Below are 13062 nucleotides of genomic sequence, written 5' to 3' on the forward strand. Positions count from 1 at the left end.
GTGCCGGCACGAGTGCTGCAAAGCCGAATTTTCGTTGCTCGGCTCACATCTGCGAATATTTGCCTGTGGGTAGCACATTACACCAATTCGCTGCAACCCGCGTTGTAACTACCGACTACACCCTCTCTCCCCTTCCCGTTCTCTCCCCCGCGCTCTCTCAACCCCTCTCAGCCCACGATGCGGTACAGCGAGACTGGCTACGGCTAAATCCGACCACACGCACATATACACACACACACACACACACACACACACACACATACACGAGCAATCGTGCGATTCGAATTCACGCACGTAGTCGCTCCTTGTCGCTCGCGCGCTCCAGGAACGCTGGAAATTTACATCTTTACGGGATTACAAGCGGCGAGGGGGGCATGGTCGCCATGCGACGCGATCGGAAGAGGATTAAGTTCGACGCTTACAACTGTAATAATAGACTCCCTCGGTTGGATCGGCGACAGAAGCCGTGCGACAAGCGCACTTCGCTTCGAAAGTCTGTTTCTTTCTCCGTCTCTCCGTCTCTCCGTCTCTCTCTCTCTCTCTCTCTCTCTCTCTCTCTCTCTCTCTCTCTCTCTCTCTCTCTCTCTCTCTCTCTCTCCTCTCCTCTCTCTCTCTCTCTCTCTCTCTCTCTCTCCTTTTTTTATTTCCTCTATCGTACGGTATGGCGATTGTTGATGAAATAACTAAATCAGCGACGGAATTCACGACGAGCGCTTTGCTTGCGGAATCTCTTTTTCCTCTTTCTTTTATTTTCTTCCTTAATTTTTCCTATCACATGATATGCGCGGTGATCGCCTTCTTACAAATATCTGGATTAGCGATAAAACTTGTTACTTCCGTTCTTTATTTCTCTTCCTTTTGTTTCTAATTCGCTCTGTCGTGCTACATAATGTGCGGCCATCATGCATTTTTCTTACAAATGATAGAATCCTCACGTATTGCACGGACAGCGCTTTGGCTAGAAATTCTCTCCTTTTCTCCTTTCCGTTGATTTTTCATCATTCCTATCGCATAATTCGGCGATCGTTTCCCCAGGAAGGATTCAAATCCAGCGATGAAGGTCGACAAGTATCTCGCTTAGAAATCCGCCTCCCTGCCCAGTTCTTTTCCTTTCTTTCAATCTTTCCTATCGCATAACGCGGCGATCGCACTCGTACGAGCGACATGCACACAACAAGTACAAGAGATCGCCTTCGTCGAGGACAGGCTTGGATTAGCTAACCGCCGATGCGCTCGCGCGAGTCCTTTGATGCGGACAATCGATCATTCATCAGACTGCCGCTTCACTCGACTTAAATTTTTTCCACGTCGCCCGCGTTTCTTAATTAGGCATTACGACTTCAAAGCTGTCGCGCGCTCGTGCGTTCTCGCGCTCGCGCGCGTGTGACCTCTGGCTCCTACACGCAATTAACACGTGCTGCGATCGGCGCTCGATAAGAGACGACAAAGATGGACGTCGCACAGGGTTCCGCATGTATATCGTCGTGTTTCCTACACATTACACGCACGGAGGATCGCAGACTCACGGCGAATCGCCGTGGGGACGGCGCTCGAAACAATGCGCCGAACGTCATCTTTGGACAGTCGAAGCGACAGCCGCGATCGGCCAGCTGAAAAATTCCGACTCGCACTCTGATTTCAAGCGAGGCCGCAATTACCAGGCCACGCTGGCGGGGTGAGATCGAGGACGGAGGAGGAGGAGGAGGAGGCACGGGGGGATCGTGAAATTTTGCCAGGAGGAAGCGTCTCTCTTTCTCTCTCTCTCTCTCTCTCTCTCTCTCTCTCTCCCTCGCTCCTCCCGAGATGCTAAAAACAAGGGAGAACGAGCGAGGGGTGGCGAAGGGGTAACCGGGAATCCTCTTTTAATTTTCTTTTAGCCGGTGCGCGAGCGGCTAATTTGCGGCTGCGAACTCGGTTTGTCAGGAAGGAAGGAAAGAAGGAAGGAAGGAAAGAGTGAGGGAGATGAGGGTGGCAGAAATCGAGAAACAGAGACGGGGAAAGAAGCGGGGAGTGAAAAGCGGGAGGGATCACGCGCGGGGATATAAAGGAAGAAATAAATTCTTCTCTCCTTGTGATTTGCATGCAATGAATTTCCAATTCGATCTCGGACGCTCTTTGATGCCTCGCACCGATCGCGCGTCTTGATTAACGCGCACGATTGCGCGCAAGCGCGTATCTCCTCGAGAGAGACCTTCTTTCTTTCAGCACGTCGGGCCGATGGCCGACGGCCCGTTCGGTTCGGCTACCGTCGACTTGGATCCATCGATCGCGAATTACTTACTCCCCTTTTGCCGGTTAACTAGACGTTCCCCGAGGAGAGACGACGGTTTGGAGCAACTGATTTTATTTCCAGCCTTCGAAGATCCTCGCCGCCGCCACCGCCGCCACCGCCGTCGTCGTCGTCGTCGTCGTCGTCGTCACTTCATGAATACACATCGAGCGGGTTTCGCAAAGGCGCGCTCTGTTTTTTGGCTACAAAGCGCGAGGGAACAGGGACACTCGCGTGGGTGCACGAATGCGTAGATGCGTGGAGGTCGGTAACAGGATTACGAGGGGTGGCCAGGCGGAGGAGCTCGTATAGGGGCCACAGGCGCACGAGGGGTGCCGACAAGTGGACCGAATAATATTGCATGGTGAGAGGGAATCGTGTAAAAGGAGAGCCGTGGTGGATCCTAAGCCCGAGGTCACTCGGTATCCCTGCCTAACTCGATCGTCGATAGTTCATTTAACGGCGCGCGGGTGCGCAAGGATGCGCGAGAGCAGCGGGGAAATTTTTCGGCTAACGGAGGTTCGCGGGACGATGATCCGCGGGACGGGATCATAATCCACGCGTAGGAGAGAGACCCGGCTAAAGGGTTGAAATTTCTTCAGAGTGAGGTTTCACTAGAAACGAGTGAAAGTTAATTCGAACAGACTATTATTAATAATAACTATTATTATTAATAAAAGACTGCTACCTTCGGATCAATAAAACAATAAGAATGTCAAATTTATTTGTTGCAAAATGATTTTAAAGGATTAAGCATTTTTTCTTAGAGATCTCGAGGAGGAGTAGGAGAAGGAGGAGGAGGAGGAGGAGGAGGAGGAGGAGGAGGAGGAGGAGGAGGAGGAGGAGGAGGAGGAGGAAGAGGAGGAGGAGGAGGAGGAGGAGGAGCAGGAGGAGCAGGAGGAGGAGGAGGAGGAGGAGGAGGAGGAGGATGAAATAGTATCCATTTCACGAATGTTACAAAGGAATATAACCCTCTAAATTTCTCAGAGTAAAATCTCACTCGAAACAAGTGATAAATCACGCGAGACGACTGCCACTTCAGAATCAGTGAGAATAAAATAAACTCATTTCTTGCAAAATGATTTTAAAGGATAAAATATTGTTCAAAAGTCTCAGGAACAAGGCAAATTGTACACACGATATGTCGTATTCATCCTTCGTGATTATTGGAGGAAAGGAAACGCGACGTTTCCAAACATTAGGCTTTCTAAAAGCTTTCTTCTATAATCTCCCCGTCTTGAAAGTATGCTATATTCATTTACACCCTGTACGCACAATCACACAGTGACAAAATACCAAACGCTTTTTCCCACCTCTCGCGAAAACGGGCGAAACGTGCAAGATCCAAACAGGAGGAATCGAGGAGTCTCTTGCGAGCTTTTCTCGAGAGCGACGGTCGCAACGCCGCCCGTGATCGCCACTCCGCCGGCAGGACGAGCGAAATTATCCTTCGTGAAATTACGGCTGCGCACTTTCCTCGCGCTAATACCCGGTCCATGCCCGGTGTGTACTCGTCGAATTGATCAATCGCCCGCGCCGCCCGAGAGGGTGCATATCTAGCGGATATCGACAACCTTCGCGTCAATCGAGCACGCAACACGCACAAACGAACGCACGTATATACGAACACCGGCATAACCACCGGTCTTAATATTTTGTGTAACTTTCAGGTTATCAGGAACCTTTCATTGCAAGCAATAATTCTGATCTGTTATTTGTCGCACTGAGAGAAAAGTATATGATATTTGGAACTATAATGATATAGTAACTAAATTATAGTCCGAAATATCATATTTATAGTAAGTATTACCATAATATCGGTAATAATTGCGACATAGGCATAGTATAACCAACCATATAATAGTTTTACTAAGAATTACAGTAAGTTAAACTAAAATTATTGTATAGATGTAAATATAAAATGGTAGGTAAAAGTAACTCTTTTATATAGTCAATATTAGCAGAATATTTGCTAAATGATGACAGATGTAGCTGTATGAATATTAAATCTCACTATATCTTTGAATGAGAAATTACCATATATGTGGTAAAAGTAACTAAACAATTATTTAAGACAATCATTGACTGTATACTTGTGTTTATTCTACTATATTCTGCAGATTCCGCGAACTATAAAAATACAGTTGACGCCAAAATGAACTATATATATAAAATATAGTGAGATTATAGTTAATTCAACTATATTTTTCTATCAGTGCGCGGTTATTCGAAGTAGACCGAGCGATCCTGTGAGAACGATATATTTTATGTTAATTTAGCTTTGCACTAACGCAGAAAAGCTTCGAGTGGTGGGAAAATATTAGTAATCTTGAACGTTAAAGCTATTATGTCGATACTTTTTTATTGATGTTGAATCTAAGGATTAGATCTCGAGAGCCGATGGTCGCTCTCGAATGACATAGTTAAAAATTATCGTCGGCAATTCTGGTCGGTTGGTTAATCGTCGACTAGATTAATCAAACTTACTCTTTATCTGAACTTGACCTCGCGACTATCACCGGCCGAGCGTTATCCTATCCTATGCTTACGCTACGATTACTACCGTTCTAATAAGGACTCACGGTTCAGCAAACAGTCACATCGATCCTCAGGAGGAGCGGCGACACCTCGCAGCTTAGTTTCGGCCTGCGGATAAAATCCCACCGTTGCGGCGCTTCGCGAAATATTCCGCTCGCGTCTATCTCGGCGAGTCGAGGAGGAGAATGTTTGGGACTCGGGATTTGGAATTCTCGATTCCGCGAGGACTCTTCTCCGAGGGTGCGCGCGAGGGCGAGTCCTCGGCGCCGCGCCGTCGTGGATTGGTATATACGTGCGGCGCCTACGCGTATTCGCGAGAGGGCATCGCGAACTGTCGTAGTCAACGGAAGGGCTTCGCGGGGGCTCGCGGAGGGAGAAAGGCAGAAGAATGAAATGATCGAGTTATGCCTGATTGCCGCTTGTTGTTCCAGCTCGATAAACCGGACCCGCGCTCGGACCGAATTCACCCCTGCTCTCCCCAATTTTCGCGTATCCAGCCTACTACCGCCGCCCTTTCGCCGCTTCGTAATCGTCCTCGAGGCGGAGGTGCCTCCTTCTTCTCGAGGACGACGAGTGCGCAGGACGACGAGAGGACGCTGCTCGATTGGCGGCGGAACAACGATTTCCCAACTCGCTGCGAGATCGCTCCGCTCCCCCCTCGCGATCGCGATCGAGAGTCCTGGCTGCCAGAAGGATAACTCGGTGTCATCAGCTGAATCTCAGCGGCTGATTCGATTCTCGGCTGAGAGGCTGGCCGTTTCGCTGCCGCCGCTGTTGTTGTTGCGCTCACTCTCGCACTCGCGCTTGCACTCAGATAAATGAAAACAAATATGAAGCTTTTTACAGCTTCAACTATTACAGCTTACAACTATTTACAGCGCAGCTCGCTCGAGCTTCTTACATCAGGAATAATTCTCTATTTAACAATTCTCGCGTCTGTCCTCGATGGCAGCTCGAGACCGGAGACTCTCTATCAGCTGTTGTTATTTTCTTCTCATCGATTTCCCGTCGTCCAGACAATCTTCGTTCAGTCGTCAAAATCAGCATCAGATGCTTAAGGCTCGCGGACAACGGACGCTGCCACAAACCTTGTGGCTTGTGGACACAACACTACGAATTTCTTGTTACAGGTGAGACTAGGGATGCGATGATTTCTCAAAATATCGATGACGATAATATCGATAATTTTGAAAAATATCGATATTTATATAAAAAAAATGTATACATACAGGGGTATGCGTAACATAAAGGGTGTACACGAAAAATTTAAAAAGATCTTTTAAAAATTTTTATCTTCCTATAATTTATTGTTATATTCTTATTGAAAAATATATAATAAGCCGCAGTCGTTTGTCGGAGATTACCGCATACATGGAGCAGGAGATCTATTACGGTTCAACGATTGAGGTGAAAATGATGAAAATGAGCGAATTTACTAGACATCAACCAATTACATAATATATATTCCAGTGAATTCACTCACTTTTGTAATCATTGTTTCATCTCGGTCGTAGAACCGTAATAGGCCCCTGGAACTGTAACTGAAAAATACGAAATATCAGTAAAATTCATATCGATTCGTGTCGGTTTTATCGGAGACAAAAAAATATCGATAAATATTCCCTATTTGTCTCTCGATATGTAGATATTTCGATGTTATTGATTTATCGTTGCATCCCTAGATGAGACCCGAATCAAAAAAGTGTACATTCTTTGCGAGATGGAGTTTACAAGGTTAGGTTAGAGAGAGAAGCGCACATTAACGCGAGCAGTTGAGAAGGTCGCGCAGTCATGTTTCTTCATGCGTGAATGTGTGCGAAGTATAATTTCGCTGGCAGAAACAAGTGACGTTCTGACACACTTATATTTGAGATCAAGTAAGTCAAGTAAGTTTGCCTTCGGGCACCTCTCTCAGCATCAATGAAACGACTCGTGCGGCATCTCGAAGATTTAGGCGTCTTATCGTACACGTGTATACCGAAATGTCACTTGCTTCTCTGGCAGCATGTACTTTTCTCGCTGTATAGCGTATAAATCCAAACAGCTGATAAATTGAGCTTCGGTAACAACGATTTATTACCTGCCACTGTTCGAAAGAAACATCTTAATTGCCGCGGCTATATCTTACTCTTTGACGGCTGTATTGATAGTTGTTACTTGAAACTTGTCTCACGCGAGATACTCCGGGCTGGACTCAGCGTTGGATTTGAATCATTCGCGTGTGAGTCGCGTAATATTATATTCGTAATTGTGATCTCTCATGGGAAAGCTCGCATCTAACTCCAATCGAGGTCCGAGTATCTCTCGCGTGAAACAAATTTCAGACGAAACGAATTCACTCGAAGCGGCGCGCGGGTGAAAACCGATTGAAGTCGCAAAAGTCAGTGTTTAACACGCGAATTTGGAGCAGATTTTCAATGAAATAATCGATTTTTGATCGAGTAGATTGACCCGATTCGGCCCTTTCGCAGTTGAATATGGGAAGAGATTTAGTCTTGAATTTCGAGTGAAAATTATTCAAAATGAATAGCAGCTCATCCTATGTGAGTGAAAAGTCACTCGAATTCGACCGACTCAGTTGTTCGCTTCATGTTTCGAGCGAAATTTCATCGCAAGAATGTTGCTCTACAGCTACCGCTGCTGATTCGTTCGTCACGTCCGACAACTCATCTCGACTAGTCGGTCGATCGGTGTAGCCGAACTCAGGTAAGTCAGATTTGTCCAAGTTTTACAAACTTGGCTCTTGCGTTTGCACGCCACGCTGCGGATTCCGATGAACTCTTAGCAGGACGAACATCGACAAGGTGCGCCACTTGTTGGCACACGTTATCGTTGCAGCCTGGAGCGCGGGGGGCAAAGGGGGATATTTTTGAGCCATCGGCCGGCGAGCTCACGGTTGTCAACGACGGTTAATTCAGCGTGTAACCGTACGCGGGATCGAGTTAACGTTAAGATCAAATTGGATTTAGCGCCGGCGCTGGCCCGGCTAAAACTTAGTCATCCGGCAGGACCCTCTTAATCCGTTTACGCTCCTTCGTTCTGGATCCTGCCGTCTGCGTCTCCGCGGCTACGTTGACAGAGAAATAAAGAGAACGGGGACAGCGAAGAGCGGAGGAAGAGAGAAAGGGAGGGAGAGAGGGAGAGAGACAGAGAGAAAAAAAGGGACCGCTTCATTGAGACGGGGATAACGTCTACGAATATCGGTTCGATGGAGGCCGAATTAAATGCGGGCGAAGGAGGAATAATATCCGTTTTCCGGAAAGTGCCGACGCCGTGGAACTCTTCATGGCGAAACGGGGCGACTGAGCGCAAAGACGAGGGACGATGGACTTTGCAGTCAGCGTTTTTCAGCAGCGCGATTGCTGCGTGTGCCGATAGCACCGAGAGCAAAGTGTGTTTTCGCCATTTGCCAACTGTAATTGCACGATAAAGTATATAATTATAGTCCGGAGAAGCATTTGTATCCGGTGAGTATCCGGTCTCGTATTCGCGCTCGTTACTTATACGCCACTTTATTTCTCGCGAAAATTTGTGACAGTTCCTCCTTGACGAGAATGTCGAGAAGGCTCATTATTTGACACGACACTTTCAACATAACACATAATTTGTAACTAGGCTTCATGACAATTCTGTCGAAGCAAAGTCCACTCTTGGAATTGGCCGGAGGAAGTTATTTTGTTGTTCATTCGGCCGCCCTCGAAGCTCTTAAAACAGCGAGAAGCTTTTTCGCTATGAAAAAGAACGCCAAATTCTCGTTCGTAGAAAAGATAGCGTTATGTAAATAACATGGCTTGAACTGTAACGTTAATTAACAGCAACGAGATAATTAGTAACTAACTAACAGTAACTAACAGATAATCGATAACCGCAATGGCGCGTATATATTGGAACAACGAAGAAATATAGATATCGGCGGCGAAAATGACTGCAATGTTGCCGAGATTAATCGGTCATTCTTCCAAGTCCGATTCGCAGCGAGTCCGGCTTCAGCCATCGATCCCCCGCGAAACGAGAAACATCGACATCGACGACGACGATGACGACGACTGCGTTGACGTTCTCGCGGCGATGCGAACGGGCGAATTAATAGCTACGGGACGCGGAAACGGAAACGCCCGTGCGTAAACGTAACGTCGCGTCGACGACGAAAGCCGGCGAAGCGCCGCGCGAGGAAGGCGCGTCTTCCTGCCACGGCAACAGGAGCTGGCCCTTTGCTCTCGCCGGGGCTACTTATCCGTGAAATTTCCGGGAGAGAAATTTCCCGCGACGATTCGCCGGGCGTTGCGGAGGCGGCTTGGAACGGACACGCCCAGCGTCGCGACGCTTTTATCGATCAACAAGAGCACGGCACCGATGTACGCCAACGGCCATTTTACTTTTCCGCCGCGGCTGATACGGGAGAGGACGGGAGAGGCGGAATCGCACGCGCGATTCCGCACGATTTTCCACCAGGGACTCGCTCTCTCCACCCTCCCACCCTGCCTCTTCTCCCTCCTCCTCCTCGCTCTCTCTCTCTCTCTCTCTCTCTCTCTCTCTCTCTCTCTCTCTCTCCCTCATCTCCGTATTTCTTAAAATATACGAATTAAAAAAGAGGAGCGCAACACTCCGCGAACGAGGTTATTTCGCAGCGGCGAGCGGCGATCGAATAAATTTCCAACTACGCGCTCGCGAGAGACGTTCTCTTTTGCGCGAGCGACGGCCCTCTCCTCTCTCGGCGTCGCCGCCGTCGCCGCCGCCGCCGTGCCGTCCAGTTCCGTCCAGGCCCGTATTAGACCCTCTCTTCAGCAGGACTACCGAGAATTATAGATCGCGCTACGCCCGCCGTACGCGCGGCCTTATCATATTTATGGGAGGCATCGGGAGCGCGCGACACGAAAACCGCATCCGTCGGCGCGCATATTTTTAAATACTAATTCCGTCGGCGCGCTCCTCTCCGCGAGCTTCATTCAGATACGCGAGCCGACCACTTCGCCACCTTATCCTGGCGAGTCTTCTCTCCCCCTCTCCCTTCCCCACTGTTTCGCTCTCCTCGTCGGCGAGCACGGACGAGCGCGTCGTCGAGGCGGCGCCGTATCAAAGCGATCGGCCCGCGATCCTCGATCCATGCAAATGGCTCAATAAGGACGCTCTCGTGCCTCTCGTCCGAGTCCGAGAGAGATCCTGGCACACTCCGCCGGACTCTTGTTTCTCCCGTTTCACGCCCCCACGCGGCGCGTCCGCTGACGGCACAGTCCTGGTCGACACCCCCCGCCACCTCCTGTGGGTGACCTAGCTTTTGTTTTGTTCCTTCCCGTCGGACGTACACTTGTTGTCGCGGAACGCTATTTAGACGCTACGACGAAGGGTTAGGGGAGCGCGAGTTCGTCAGGACGATTGAGAGCCACTATCGGCGGGCTCGCGCGCGCACCATGCAGCAGCTCGAGTGACAGGACACACACGGCGCAAGTGTTGATTTTTTCTTACATTCTTATCTGGCAGAGGGACGAGAACGTAGTGTGAAACTGTACTTGTTTCCTCCTGATTCCTCCCCGGCGTAGCTGTGTGTGCGACGTCCGATGCCTCGCGTCACTTCCTCTCGTGATCGATTAGCGCGCGAGCCCGTCGCTAGGAGCTCTCAATCGTGATGGTTCGATCGGTAGCCGAGTCGACATCTTGATCTTCCCCGACACCCGATCTTCCTGACCCTGAACTATTCGATCTGTGATGTGAATCGTGTGACAGAATTCCCCTTTTTTTGTTGAATTTTTGACGGGGTCTTTTTTTTTTTTCGACTTCTTCCTCGACTTTTGTGACTTTTGTGAAAAATGGATATATCTGAAAATATCGCACTCGGTAAAATTCCTCCTTTTCTCGTCTCCTTGACGAGACAAATTTTCACCCGAGTGCAAGTTTTCACCTCCACTTTCGACGTGAGCAGTCTAATATTTATAAATCCTACGGGACTACCTCAATGGGAGATTTAATTTCTGCAGAAACTAAAGTCTCATTAAAAGTGCCTCTAGATGGACAAAAATGCACAATTTGCCAGTCGCAGGTTCTCAAGAGGGCCTCTCATCAAGTGCATCACTTTTGCGAACCACTGCTCGTGGACTTGCCTGGTAAGCGGTTATGACAGGACACGATGTAAATGTTAGCCCCCCCCCACCCGCCTCTATTGTACTCTTATCTGATAAATAGAAGAATGTAATAAAGATGCTTACGGTTTCCCTAAACCCTCCATTGTACTGCTGTGAACGTTGGATCGTTTCGTGTATCGTCACTCATGCGTAGTAGAGGATGTCGCTCAGCTTTGAATGCTTCGGTTGCCACTTTGGAATTTTGCTCGGAGAAACTGAAAAAGGTATCCGAATTGCGCAAACGTCACTCAAAAGAAGGACATCCGATAAATTGAACAACCTCTTCCCTCGGCAGTAGGACGGATACATTTTCCCGTATGCAGAGGGAGGGGGGAGGGGATTCACTCTAAACGAGCGAGAAGTCACGCGACTTCGGGCGACTTACACTATCCATTCCTCGAGTGAAACTTTACTCGAAGAAGCGCAGAGTGCTGCATGCTCGCTCTTGACACCCCCCTGGTGGAAGAGAACGCCACCTCCCTCCCCCCCGTGTCTCTTTGCGCTAATAGCGACGTAAGACCGGCGCGAGAGCGCTCACATCGCTCGTCGGCCGTGTGGTCGGCCGCCGATTCGAAAGGAATAATCGGATTAAGGCTCGGTACCGCCGTGTCGTGCGTCGGGGTGCGGCGCATTGTGACTGTTGACTCGAGAGGGATGAAACCCACGTAGCTACGGTGCGGAGCGCGCGATGTGGGGCCCGGGCTGCTCCAAATGAATTTCATTCCGGGGCTCCGAACGCGCGCGTGACACGTGGCTCTGCGCTATTACATAATATAACGTGTCAGGCTGCACACGCTCCTGCGTCCTCGGGTATTCTCTGCGAGCTCCGTGTCGCGCTTCCAGCCGCCCCGGATGAGACTCCGTCTCGTGGAGCGACTCGGTCGGCCGACCGATCCCACGCGAGCACGTCGACCGTAATCTTATCGATGATCGTTCGCGGTCTCGAGAGCGAGCGATTATCCTGAGGCGCGGGTGTTTTAATGCGAATCGGAAAACGTAAGTTTAATCCTTCGGATGGAGTTGTCAAGAGCGGGAGACAAGGATTTCGCTTTAACCCTTTCACTGCTGAATTAACTTCCCTTGAGAGAATTATAAAAAATATTTGGTAGTCCTACGTCTTTTGGCTCGCTGATATTACGAATCTAAAGTCAGATTTGCAACATTCAAAATGGCGGGTTCAATATGGCGACCATAATGTACAAAACTGATCAAAATTCCGATATTATTGATGATATATGGGTTTTTCGAATCGCTGATTACGAATCTGAAGTCAGATTTGCAAAATTCAAAATGGCAGATTCAATACGGCGACCATAAAATCAAATTTCGGCCGTTCTTGTAGAAATATTTGTTTGTAAAAGAAAAATCTAACTTGCAAGAAAGTACTGAAAAAATATATGTTTTTGTAGAACATCGGGAAAATATTTGGTGAAAATTTCAGACCTCTCCGAGGAATCGAGTTTTCCCTAAAAAAAGGGACTTTTTTCAACTTTGATTTGTTATAAATAATGAATCACAAATGAATAACTGGGTATAAAAACCTATTGGAGTATGCTGAACAACTATTCAGTTATCTGGAAAACTCAAATCCCCGATTAGTTCTTCAAAATTATGTGATTTACAACGCAAAATTGAATGAAGAAAAGGCGGGAAGTATACTTCGCACTAACAGTGAAAGGGTTAAGATGGCACACCTGCCGATTTCCGGTCCGACGAGAGTCTCTTTTTCGGTGGGATTTCGTGTTGGTCGCTGTAATATAAAATCGAATTGGAAGAAGAAAATTTGCAGGAAAAACAATATGAAACAAGTTGAAGAATTAAAGAGGAATCGAAGGAGAAAAATTAAACGTATCTCTCTAAACGTACACGCCTGTCGGAATTTTTCAAGGCGTTAAACCTTTCGTCATGGCTGAGCACTACAACTCCGCCGCGGATACACTGTAATCTTCAGTAAAGATTTAAGATCTGCATTACCAGAGCTTGCTAGTCTCTCTAATTGTTCGCATCCTGTCGGGATATTCGTGGAAAAAAGATGCTTTACGTCTCCCCTCCCTCTCATCTTTCCATTTTGTTGTTGCACGTTGAGATGATTTTCGTGCAGAGCGTGACTCGATTTCCAGAGCTGGCGGTTCCGCTCGC

Source organism: Harpegnathos saltator, unplaced genomic scaffold (genome assembly GCF_003227715.2).
Source record: "Harpegnathos saltator strain DR-91 unplaced genomic scaffold, Hsal_v8.6 scaffold7, whole genome shotgun sequence".
Classification (NCBI taxonomy): Eukaryota; Metazoa; Arthropoda; class Insecta; order Hymenoptera; family Formicidae; genus Harpegnathos; species Harpegnathos saltator.